Below are 13,571 nucleotides of genomic sequence, written 5' to 3' on the forward strand. Positions count from 1 at the left end.
GGAATTGAAAAGGCCAGATGCCGTGATCTTAGTTTTCTTAATATTTAATTTCAAGCCAACTTTTGCACTCTCCTCCTTCACCCGCATCAAGAGGCTATTTAGTTCCTCTTCACTTTCTGCCATTAAAGTGGTATCATCTGCATTGAGCTTTGCTGAACTCCTTTCTCAATTTTGAACTAGTTCCGTGTCCAGTTTTCACTGTTGCTTCTTGACCCACATATAGATTTCTCAAGAGACAAATAAGATGGTCTGATACTCCAATCTCTTTAAGAACATTAAACATTAAAACGTTAAAATCATTGAATATAAAATGACAGAACAGACAAAATAAAATCATTAATGTTAGATGGAAAAGGAGGGAGCTAGATATATGGTTTGGGGACAGGTGGGATTAGCTTTAAATTAGTCAACCACCTCCAATGTGGAAACCTCCCCTGTTGGGACCCAAGCCATCTGGCAGAACCAGGTTTTAAAGCTCTTACAAAAAGTCAGCAGGGTGGGAGCCAAGTTCACCTCAGGGTGTAAGATGTTCCAAAAAGCAGGAGCCAGGGCAAAGAAGGCTCTTCTGCTGCACCCCACCAGCCAAAATTCCTTGACCGATGGGATCTGCAGTATGCCCTCTCTGTTGGCATGGGTGGAGTGGACTAGTCTCACTGAGATGAGACAATATTCTGGACCCATGCCCTGAAGGGATTTATAGATGATTACCAACATCTTGAATTGCACCAGAAGCAAATTACCAACTAGTGTAGTTTGCGGAGCAGTAGTATAACATGGACCACCCTAGGGGCCCTAAGAACTGCCCACACCTCCGGACTATGTGCCAGCTATAGCTTCCAAATGCTCTTCAAGGGTACCCCATGTAGAGTGAATTGAAATACCCCATGTAGAGTGAATTGAAATAGTCCAAACGTGAGAATGTCAGCCTGACTTGCAAATGTGTATAGAATGCTAAATGTACACATGACATTAGGACAAAATAAGCTAATTTCTGTCTTAGCAGTCATAGACATCTATGAGGATAAGGTAAACAAATGTTTGAATATGTGAAGATATCAGCTAAATGTCATAACTTATATAGTTGTGTCAGATACCAGGGCACAAGCATGCAATGAAGACAACATCCTGGTTTGTGGTTTGCTGCAGACACCACTGGCAGTATGCATGAACTAGGCCTGTATAGGCCTGTATAAGTCCAGTAAATATAGTTGCTATAGTTTTCTTCTTGCCATATTCTGTAATTTAAACATTAAATCAGAAGCAAAAGCCTTCATCATTAGCCTCTGAAATTACCTGGTAAATAGGAGTGAATTGCCATAAAGCAGACTCTGTTCTTTATCAAAAACAACTGACTTGGTTTTCAGTTAAATTAATTTTCAGATATGTATTTCCTGTTATATTGTATAATCTAACATCTTCTGCAAATTGTTAGATTTTTCTTTCAACAATATAGCATGATCTGCATACAAAATGCATGTACATTCATGTCCCCAGTCAACATAGTCTAATGTCACCACAAGCATTTCTTATATAGTTATTCATAAAAACATTACCCAGTTAAAGGAACATCGCACCTCCTTTTTCAACACAATCTTAGTAAATTTCAAAAGAAGTTAAAAATACAAAACAGCAAAAAAAAAAAAAAAGGAGGGGGAGGGGGAAAGGGGGTCAAAAGCGAAGAAGTGGAAAAGGGGGGAATGGGGGAGGGGTAAACCGTTTTTTTTTTAAATGAAAGACTTTTCATTTTCCTCAGTAGAGATATAAATATATAATCAAATAATCTGTTAGACATAAAACAGCTAAGGGAACATCATACATCCTAAGTTTATTCACTGCTTTATCAATTCCCTCATAAACCGCTTTTATCACACTCAGGAACTAAACTTCATATTCTTACACAAATGTTTCATAATTAAAGGCTATTAATTTCATCATGTTCATTATCTTAATCAGCACATATACAATAAACATTTGTACAATATTTATTAAAACTATTATTCTATTGAAAAATTAAAAATAATATTAATTTTTATAAAACACATACACATCTGTGCTAGGATTATATAAACTTGTTCAATAAACTTGCCATATTAGCAGTGACAGACTTGCAGATATCTAAAATAAATCCTTTGCTGTTTGTGAACTAAATCTTCACCTGGTTTTTCATCCACAAATATTTTATATTTTTTGCTTATTAACACCTCAGAATTCAAGTAACAGCTCATCTTGTGAAAAATAAGAAGAAGCAGTAGTGTTTTTTTCTGGTTCTACAGCCAGAAAAATTTAGATGAATTTAATTCTGCTAATTGAAATTATAGGCATGGCATAATCCAGCCATCTCAATTTAGTAATCTGTAAATATGCAGGGATAGTAATTACAGTACTAAGACTTTCCCAAAGTATGCTATGCCTCTCAGGAATGTGGCATCTCCAATTTCCTCACACGATGGAATGTACCAAGTTGGAGAAAGCTAACTATCTAGTAATATTTCTTAGTTCCTATCTTCTAGATGTGTTGAGATACAAACTTCTGAAATTTCCAGCCAGATCATAAAGGATGGCGGCAGCCCTGTCATATCTGGAATCAATGGTAGAAATGTAAACCAAATAGCAAAGTATGTGAAATTATAGGGTACCCATCAGTTTTGTTCCTCAGCCTGCCATGCATTGGATCCTTAACTGCAGAATAACTATGTCACTAATGAGCTTCCATGAGCACAAAAACACACACAGAAACTTTGCTGGTTTGAATTGGAGCCGATTTTAGACTTTCCGTTTAAAAACCCACTACTGTAATGAATCATGCGGAGATGAGATGCACAACTGAATTATTTCTCGTGATATAAATCCAGCACAGGAAGTTAGTGTTTCTAGAAAATTATGTATGCTGATGTTCTAATTTTTGAAAGAACATTTCTGATGCAAACCCATACCTATGATTCTCCATAATGATAGATAATAGATCCAATATTTCACAATTAGTTTTTCTAGGCTGAATAACACACTTTTATTAATTAGGCAAACTATCAGTTATTTTAATATACTATTTCCTTGTAGAAACCAGTTTGCCTGAAACAGTCCCTATGTGAAAAATCACCATACGAATGTTATAGATATTTCATTGAATTATGGGTATTTCAATATAGTTACTTGCAATTCATATACAGGAGGAGAAGAAGATAAATGGCTTCCAATGTTACCATGAGAAACTAGATAGAAGTCAGCCCTATGCCTGACTTCATGTAAAGCGATTTACATAAAGAAATAAAGCAATTTATTTATTTTAATAGTATTAAATTTACAAGTAGAGGAAGGAATTGTTTATTTATTAAATCATCATTCACTCTTTCCCACATATCGGAAAAGTCACCTTTACAGAGTAAAGATCAGAATATTCTGGTTGAAGTTTCTTGAGAACATGAATGAGATCAGCCAAAGTTTATTAGCCTTAAGACCTCAGAACACCTTTCCAGATCCCCATTGGCATGTTATTTATATAACCAAACAGCTACATTCCACTGTTCATAATGAATTATAAATGTCTTTTGGGCTGCCAGAAAGGGAGCAAATTCCTCAGGGGATGAGGAATATAAACTTTTTTGATGGAAAACTTTAACCCTTTGCCTTTATTCCCAGGCAAAAAGTAGGTTGTAAAGGGCAATAGTTGCATTTTATATTTTTTTCTTCAGAAATGGCATTGTTAAATTAATGCAGTTATGTTGTCTTTGCTGTGATAAATATGGCCTTATCAGTGAATAGATGCAGGCTATACCTTCACCATGCATTAATCTCAAATGGTGAACTTCTGTGAATACAGTTTGTTCCAAAGTCCAAGACTAGGTTGATAAACGTTGTATGGTCCTAACCTCTGCTGAGCAGTGTGGATGGAAGAAGTAGGACAATCAAGGAGAGAAGCAACTTAGAACTAAGGATAAATTTCCTGACAGTTAGAACAATCAATAAGTGGAACAACTTCCCTGCAGAAGTTGTGAATGCTCCAACACTGGAAATTTTTAAGAAAATGTTGGATAGCCATTTGTCTGAAATGGTGTAGGGATTCTTGCCTGGGCAGGGGGTTGGACTAGAAGACCTCCAAGGTCCCTTCCAAGTCTGTTATTATGTTATTATGTTACATTATGACAAGCATCCACAGTCTTTTTCATGACCACATTTTGGCCATCCAACATATATGTTATCTGAATCTGGCAGAGGAGAAAGTTAGAACAGTGTAACATTGAACATGCATATTAGTCTTGTACAAATGTATTTATTTCTTTAATTTAAAGCGGTCCAGCACCAAAGTGGCTCTGGGCAGTATTACAGCTAAAAAGCCATCATAACAAATAAAAAAAACAACCAGAAGAGAATCCAAAAACAAACCAAAATAGATCAAACCAAATAGAACAAAAGCAAGCAAAACATGGTTATCTTAGCCACATATAGCCTGGTCTTACACAATTCAAATCATTCACATTGTTGAGTCTGTTTATATAATCAAATATAATCAAGTTCATTAAAATAATTATTTGATTTAGGAAACTGACCTATACATGTTGGATATTCAAACTGGTTTGAACTGAATGTGCAGATAAATATAATGTGATGGTGCACATGCACAAAAGGCATTTGGATTGGTCTGACTATAATCAGTTTGAAATGTCTAATTAGATTAGAAAATTGTAATTGACTTGTCACTTCAATTTAGAACTGAATTTGGAAACACAATGGGATGCCATCAAAGAATTGAAAACAAAACAAAATCCCAAAAAATGCATATAGGAAATGGACAGACAGCCAAATTACCAAGAACAAGTACAATCAACCTGAAACTATAGAATTTAGGTCAGGAAAGCAGTAGATCGGAATAAGTTTAGGTTAGTGAATAATGTTAAGAATAGCTACAAAATGTTTTAGATATGTTTGAAATAAAAGGGAAAAAAGCCGCTGCTCCATGAAGAAAGCAAGGCACTATTGGACTCTAATTTTGGCTCTCTCTTCACTATTGCAAGAAAAAAAATACTGTCTTTAACCAATAAATTGTGAAGAGGTGGATGAACAGCAAGATTGAAGCTTCTGGCTGATAAAAACATGGTCAAGAGAATACCTGCTTATGTTTAGTGATGTTACATTTTCAGGACCAACTAAATTACATATTATTTATTTATTTATTTTATTAAATTTGTTTGCTGCCCTTCTCACTGCAAGGTTATTTACAGAACTTCCTGATGATCTGGCCAAACCTTTATGAATTATCGTTAGAGAATGGGTGAAATCCTGGAGAACTGATGAAGTCCAGATGAAGGAGGAGAACAAATGTGATCTTTAAATTCAAAAAGAGGGGAAAGAAAATGAAGTCTGGCCCTGATGAAGAAATTCTAGAATAGATCATAAACAGATCAGTCTGAAACCACCCTGAAAACAATGCAGTAATTCTGAGAAACAAGCTTTCATTGTTTAAGAAAAAATTCTTGCCAAAAAATTTTTATCTCATTTTTTTCTAAAAATTAAGTAACTTCCTTCCTAGATTAAGGGGATGCTCTAGATACAGTATATCTTGATTGCAACAAAGCATTGATGTAGTTGCTTCGTTTATTCTGTTTATTCTACTTTAGTGGGACCATAGCTCAAGTATTTTAAGAATGCAGACAAACTGCAACTGGTTCAGAGAAGAGTAACATGATGATCAGGGACTAGAAATGAATTCCTATGGGGAAGGATCGAAGAAGTTGGATTTAGTCTTGAGAAAACATGACTGGAAATTTAAAAAAGTATCCTAACAATAAAATCAGTTCAATAGCGTCACCATTTACCAGGGTAGTAATGAGGGTTCCTCTTCACTGGATGTGTTCAAGTGGATGATGAACAACCTCTGTAGCCCAAATGGACCCTATGATTTCACAGAGTGTCTTTGAATCAAATCTCAGAACTGAATATTCACCCACATACTGCTGTCTCCATTGGAATTCATGGATGTGACTGAAAATATACTGTATACTACTATTTTAAAATTGAGACCAGGTGAGGATAAAACTAAAATCTGAATAGAAGAACTAGAGGTCATTCATCAAAGTCTACAGAGGCTTTGGGAAAAAAATAACCTTATTCTTGGGCTAGCTTTTTATAGAAAATGAGGGAAAATTGCATAAGATTGGAAAATATTGGCAAATAGATTTTCCAGAAGGTGAAAACATTTCATCTTGGATTTTGATTAATATTTTTATTAAGAGTACTAGCACATTGTTTTCCTCATTGTTTCAATGACTACGTTTCAGAAGTAGTTTTTCCCAACTTTCTGATATATATATTTTTTAATTTATTTACATTTATATCCCGCCCTTCTCCGAAGACTCAGGGCGGCTTACAGTGTGTAAGGCAATAGTCTCGTTCTATTTGTATATTTACAAAGTCAACTTATTGCCCCCCCAACAATCTGGGTCCTCATTTTACCTACCTTATAAAGGATGGAAGGCTGAGTCAAACTTGGACCTGGTGGGACTAGAACCTGCAGTAATTGCAGGCAGCTGTGTTTTAATAACAGGCTTCTTTACAGCCTGAGCCACACTGCAGCCCTCAGGTTATGTCTATTATTTTAGACGTAACCTGATTGCATCTAATTGGGCCTCTGGTGGCTCAACAGGCTAATGCAGCCTGTTATTAACAGCAACTGCCTGCAATATTGCAGGTTTATTTATTATTTATTTATTAAATTTTTATACCGCCCTTCTCCCGAAGGACTCAGGGCGGTGTACAGCCAAAAATAAAAACACAGAAATGTACAATTAAAACGACAATTTAAAACCGAGCATATTTAGAAAAAATGGCCATATTTAAAAAGTTTAAAATTTGAAATTATAAACCATATAATAATAAACCCCAGTTAAAATTCAAGTTCAAGTCCCACCAGGCCCAAGGTTGACTCAGCCTTCCATCCTTTATAAGGTAGGTAAAATGAGAACCCAAATTGTTGGGGGGCAATAAGTTGACTTTGTATATAGTATACAAATGGATGAAGACTATTGCCTGACATAGTGTAAGCCACCCTGAGTCTTCGGAGAAGGGCGGGATATAAATGCAAATTAAAAAAATAATTGAAATTACAAATTCCGTTCTGACATAGAGAAGAATCTGCCAATCCTTATTATTGGCATAATGATTGAACAGGAAAGATTCTGCTGAAAACATCAGGTTTTTCATAGGTCAAAGCTATTACTGGGGCTAATGCTGTGAAACATCTGGACATGGGTTGCACTCCACTATATTCTTACTCTCTAAAGGGTTAGAAACAAACAGTATTTATGACTCAATTTCCTGAAACAAATTGACTTATACAAATTTCTCTATTTAGCAAACCACTAAATAGGTAGCCTTGAATGATTGAGTGTTATGAAAGCAAGTCCACTAAGTAGGAAACACTCAGTGATTGAGCACTGAGTCTTTGCAATTCATATATTTACTCTGCTACAAAATAAAGTCAAACGCTGTTCCTGGCATCAGCACAAATGACTGCAGAAAGGATTTTCTGCAGCTTAAGAGATGCAATTAGTAGGTTTTTTTTATTGAAAAAGTTTTACAAAAAATTTTTCCCCTTCCCCCCTCCCCCCTTCCCCCTTCCCCCCTCCCTTCCCAAACCCCACTCCCCCCCCGCCCGATTTCCTGGAACAAACACAAGGTATAGTAAAAATAAAGCAAACATATACTAAAAAATTTTCCTTCCTAACTAAATTATAATCCTTCAATTCTCATCAATTCCTAACTTCCCCCAAAACAATCAAAAATAATACATCCTAATCATTCAAAGGCAGTCTGATAACTCTTAGTCTGATATCTGTTTTGAATATAGTCAATCCATTTTTTCCATTCACTTAAATATCTTTCTTGTGTATTGTCTTTCAAAAAGGCTGAGATTTTTGCCATCTCAGCCAAATTGGCAACTTTCAATATCCATTCTCCTATTGTAGGTACTTCTTTTTTCTTCCAATACTGTCCTATTAGTAATCTTGCCGCTGTTATTAAATTTAAAATCAACTTAGTCTCAATTACTGTACAGTCCGTGATAATTCCCAGCAAAAAAACTTGCGGCAGGAACTTTGTCTTCTTTTTCAGAACATTTTGTAGAATCCACCAAATTCTTATCCAAAAAGCCTTAATATTTTTACAAGTCCACCAAATATGAAAATATGTAGCGTCATCACAATTACATCTCCAACATTTTGCTTGCATATCTGGATATATACACGATAATTTCTTAGGATCTAAATGCCATCTGTAAAACATTTCATAAAAATTTTCCCTTAAGTTCTGTGCCTGTGTAAATTTAACATTTCTAACCCAAATTTTTTCCCAAGTTTCCAATAATATTGGCTCCTGAAAATTTTGTGCCCACTTTATCATACAGTCTTTTACCAAATCCCTTTCAGAGTCTATTTCAAGTAACACATTATACAATCTCTTTATATGTTCCTGAGATTGATTTCTAATTTGCTTTACCAAATTTTCCTCATTTAGTAGTTAAGTGCCTATACTGCTTCATAAGAAGTCATTCAGAAAAGCTTCTATTGCGTGTCCATTTTCTGAATGTCTAATAGAAGAGTATCAAGTACCATGAAAATCTTCTGTTCTTTATTTGTTAAATTTATATCCCATTTTCATCCAACAGCTTCAACCTCCAATTCTCCCCCATGTCATAAAAATATTCCAATAAAAGAAACAGGAAGCAGCAATATAATAAACAATTCTTACTTTAAGATTCAGAGATTTATTTCATGAGCAATTTGGAACATGAACAGCCATCATAACACAACTTATATCAATAACCCATTGCAATGAGATCCTGAGATGATAGTTAGGTCCAGCAAAGAATAGCTACAGCTGGTGGCCCTGAACTCATCCCAAGACATTATTTTTATATTTTTCTGCACGCATTTCACAACTTACTTCCTTGTGCTTCCTCACTGACAGACAATCTCCACATATACCTGTGTACATCTATTTATTTATTTTATTTGTTTGTCAAACATGTACAAGAAAGCAGGTATGAATATGAACATGGACATGAATGAAGGAAATGAATACAAATAAATGGGGACAGTAGGACAGGGACAGTAGGTACGCTGATGCACTTATGCACACACCCTTTATGGACCTCTTAGGAATGGGGTGAGGTCCATGGTAGACAGTTTAAGGTTGAAGCTGTGGGGGTTTGAGGATGTAACAATGGAGTCGGGTAGCGCATTCCAGGCGTTGACCACTCTGTTGCTGAGGTCGTATTTTCTGCAATCGAGTTTGGAACTCAATTGCAGAATCTGAGTGTAGATACAATTGAGTGTATCTATCAGCTGACAACATCTCAAACTTCTATCCATCGGCTACTTTCAATTCCCTATTTCTCATAGTTTCAACTTCTGATTCCAAATATATTTCCAAACTACATACTTTGCAAAATCACATTTCATAGCAACAGCTCAGCAGGGTTATAAATAGTTCTGATACACTTTAAAATATTTCTATCTAAAACTTTGGTTCATGTAGGTTTTTAGGGTCTGCTATCCTTCTGAGACCTATGGACTCTGGTAGTCCAATAGGCTATTTGTCCATTTCTCACACCCGCAATAAGGTGATCTATATAAGTCAATTTCTATAGCAATTGCATACAATAATGAGCTAACATTCCTTACATCATTTTAGTACAGGGACTCTCTTTTCAAAAGATACAAGAAATGGAGAAGTTATAATTTGGTGTAATGATCATCTACCAACTGACAACAAACACGTAATTTTTATTTAGTGTTTAGTTAATTTAGTTAATTAGATTTAGTTAATTATTATTGCATTCTGCCTTTTCTCTGAGAACTCAGTTGGGTGTACAGAAGAGTGGGAGGTCTCTCATTTTATCCCAACAAGACCCTTTAAGTCTGGTTGCGCTATGAGAGCAAGTAACTAGAGTCAACCAGTAAACTTTATGCTCAAATTTACCTCCTTAAATACTATACAACATTGCCCTTTTGGCTGTTATTTAACAAAAGGAGATATCACAATAAATGCTGGAGTTGTTTAGGGTGCCATCTCCTCCTTTATTACAAGCATTGTTAAATTTACTTCGAAGAATATTCTGTGTATAATTGATCTTGTGCTCTGACCTTTCTATTTTTTTTTAATTGATTCATTGCAGCATTCCAACCCACATTGAACTGACATGCATAATTTAGGAAGGAGCAAAGAAACAAATTTAATAGGCCACCAAAGTTAAACCCCATTGTAAGTGCTTTTGGTTTCATTGGGGATTTTATCCTGAAAGCAGCATTTCAAGCTATAAAAGAAATGAATACATAAAGCTTAGTGCTTTTTGAGGTTTTAGAAGCGCTTAACTGGCTGAGTGACTCTTTCCCACTTTTTTTGCAATGATTTCAACTGCTGTTAAGTATAAATCATTTACGCTGCTTAATTCAGTTCATTCCCATTCTAGCCCTAATTTAAATTGACTGGTTGCCATTTGGGTCCCAAGGAAAAGGGAGGGGTATTGTGAAATTACTGGTTTTGTTCAGGGGTGGGCTGCTATGGGTTCACCCGGATTCGGGAGAACCCATAGCTAACATTATGGCCGGTTCAGAAAACCTCCAAATCCCAACCCTGGCTGGCCCTGCCCCGCCCACTCCTCCCCTCCCAGGAGTGTACACGTTTTGGATGTAAGGTAAGGTGGCTTGGAGAGGGGTGGAAACTAATAATCATACGGAAAGGAAGTTTCAGACTCTAGTGCTACGATATGTGCACTGCTGGAAAGAGAGTACTTTGAAACAACCATGCAAATGGAAGCAGAATGCTATTACTTGTTAATTGGACCCCTGGTGCATACAGGCTTCTAACCATCCTTTGACCAGGCAGCTTCTGGAGCCTTCATTCTTCAAACTGCTGTACATTTGCAGTAAGGTTAGATAACCTAAAATAATAGGACTGTATATAACTTTGAAATCAAGGTTATTCATGTTCAGTAGAAGCAGGGAGAAATACAGCAGGTTATGACAAGTTCTGGAGAACCGGTAGCGGAAATTTTGAGCAATTCAGAGAACTGGCAAATACCACCTCTGGCTAGCCCGAGTAGGGTGGGAATGGAGATTTTGCAATATCCTTCCCCCACGAGTGGGGAGGGAATGGGGATTTTGCAGGATCCTTCCCCTGAAGTGGGGTGGAATGGAGATTTTGCAGGATCCTTCCCCTGGAGTGAGGTGGTAATGGAGAATTTGTAGTAGACTTCCCCTGCACGCCCACCAAGCCATGCCCACAGAACCAGTAGTAAAGAAATTTGGATTTCACCACTGAGTAGAAGCAAAGAAATATGTACAAGCCAGCCTACAATGATTATATGCTCTAAGGGAATGTTTCTCAACTTGTCAACTTTAAGACATACAGTATGGACTTCAACTTCCAGAATTCCCTAGCTAGTCAAGTTATGCTGGCTGGGGATTTCTAGGAGTTGAAATCCATATGTCTTAGAGTTGTCAAGGTCAAGAAACACTGCTCTGTCAGCTAATTCTCTTCAATTTTGTAGAAGTGATAATTTTGTAATGTGTAGGTATGTCTAGTCTGCATTAGTTAGTTGTACTCCTCAGATTACTAAATAGAATTGTTTTTCATGATATCAATTTATTACCTCTGATGAAAAGAAAGGAAGAAATGCTGCCTGCCTATATTGTTACCTAATCTACATCAAGACAGGAAGAAACTAAGAAAGGAAATACAAGTTACAATCAATTTTATGGCCTGGTCCTGTTTCGGCTTCTTGATTATGTCTGTTTTGCAATTCACTGATATTATTTGATCTGACAGTTCATTATCTAGCCTGGTGCTTCAATATTTATAGATTCTTTTCAGGGCCTCCTCTTTCTTTCCAGGAAAGCTACTGTGATATATGATTTGTTCTACTTATTTAGATACATAGGTAATCCTTGACTTATGACTGTAATTGAGCCCAGAAGTTGAGGCAGTCATTAAGCATCAGTCATATCCAATTTTATGACCATTTTTGTGTTTGTCATTAAGTGAACACTGCAGTAATTAATTGCATGCTGAAGTCATTTGCATGCTGCATTCATTTTATCCAATGGGCATTTGGGGGGGGGCAGAAACCTCAGAAATCTTGGGAAATCAGCAAAAAATGCAGTCACACGAATGTAGAAGAATACAAATAGCCCTAAATGCAAGACAATTGTCAATGGCCCAAGATACAATCACATGATAATGGGGGAGGTGTGGCCATTGAAATCAGACTGTAAGTACCTTTTGGGGTCTATCATAACTTTGATCACTAAGCAACTGGTCATTAAGTGAGAACTACCCATAATAAATTATTCCTCATAGATAGGGAAACTGAATTTAATCCCATCTGCATGTCTAGATCAGTTACAAAAGAGTCTGTTGACCTCTTCCTCCTGAATTTAGCCAATCATCCAGGATTCTCAAAATTGTAATCCAACATCTGGAATGGAGGACCTACTTCTTCCAGTTATTCACCTCTAGGAAGCTCACTGTAACAAATCAATACAGTTTAAACATTTCCCTGACTGCAAGTTTAACTGCAATCGTGATGCATGCATTCAAAAAGTGAAGATCGATGTTTTTGTTTGACAAAGTGAGTTGTCTAGATAAAGGAGGCAGATTTGAAGCAAATGGTCAATTAATTTAACATCTTAATCTTGCATTTCTGTAAAAGCATTTTTATCTTAAAATATCAAACGGTCCTTAGAACTGTGCATATCCAAATCTGTATTTGGTATAGATTTTATTGTTGTAAAGAGGAAACTTGAAATGAAATCTTAAAACAATTCCTTTGCATCAAGGACTACTAGATATAGAATAGAATAACAGAGTTGGAAGGGACCATGGAGGTCTTCTAGTCCAAACTCCTGCTTAGGCAGGAAACCCTACACCACTTCAGACAAATGGTTATCCAACATCTTCTTAAAAACTTCCAGTGTTGGAGCATTCACTTCTGGAGGCAAGTTGCTCCACTGATTAATTGTTCTAACTGTCAGGAAATTTCTCCTTAGTTCTACTTCTTTCCTTGATTCTTTCCTTGATTAGTTTCCACCCATTGCTTATTGTCCTACCCTCAGGAGCTTTGGAGAATAGCTTGACTCCCTCTACTTTGCGGCAGCTCCTAAGATATTGGAACGCTGCTATCATGTCTCCCCTAGTCCTTCTTTTCATTAAACTAAACATACCAGTTCCGGCAACCATTCTTCATATGCTTTAGCCTCCAGACCCCTAATCATCTTTGTTGCTCTTTTCTGCACTCTTTCTAGAGTCTCCTCATCTTGTTTACATCGTGGCGACCAAAACTGGATGCGGTATTCCCAGTGTGGCCTTACCAAGGCATTATAAAATGGCATTAACACTTCATGAGAATGATCTTGATTCTATCCCTCTGTTTATGCAGCCTAGAACTGTGTTGGCTTTTTTGGGTAGCAAAATTCTCTTTTGGGTAGAAAAAGTTTGGGTAGCAAAAGTTTGGGTAGCAAAAGTTGGGGTAGCAAAATTCCACACGATCACCAGGTGGCAGCAAAGAGACACAAAACCCC

The sequence above is a fragment of the Ahaetulla prasina genome, chromosome 3, assembly GCF_028640845.1.
Source record: "Ahaetulla prasina isolate Xishuangbanna chromosome 3, ASM2864084v1, whole genome shotgun sequence".
Lineage (NCBI taxonomy): Eukaryota > Metazoa > Chordata > Lepidosauria > Squamata > Colubridae > Ahaetulla > Ahaetulla prasina.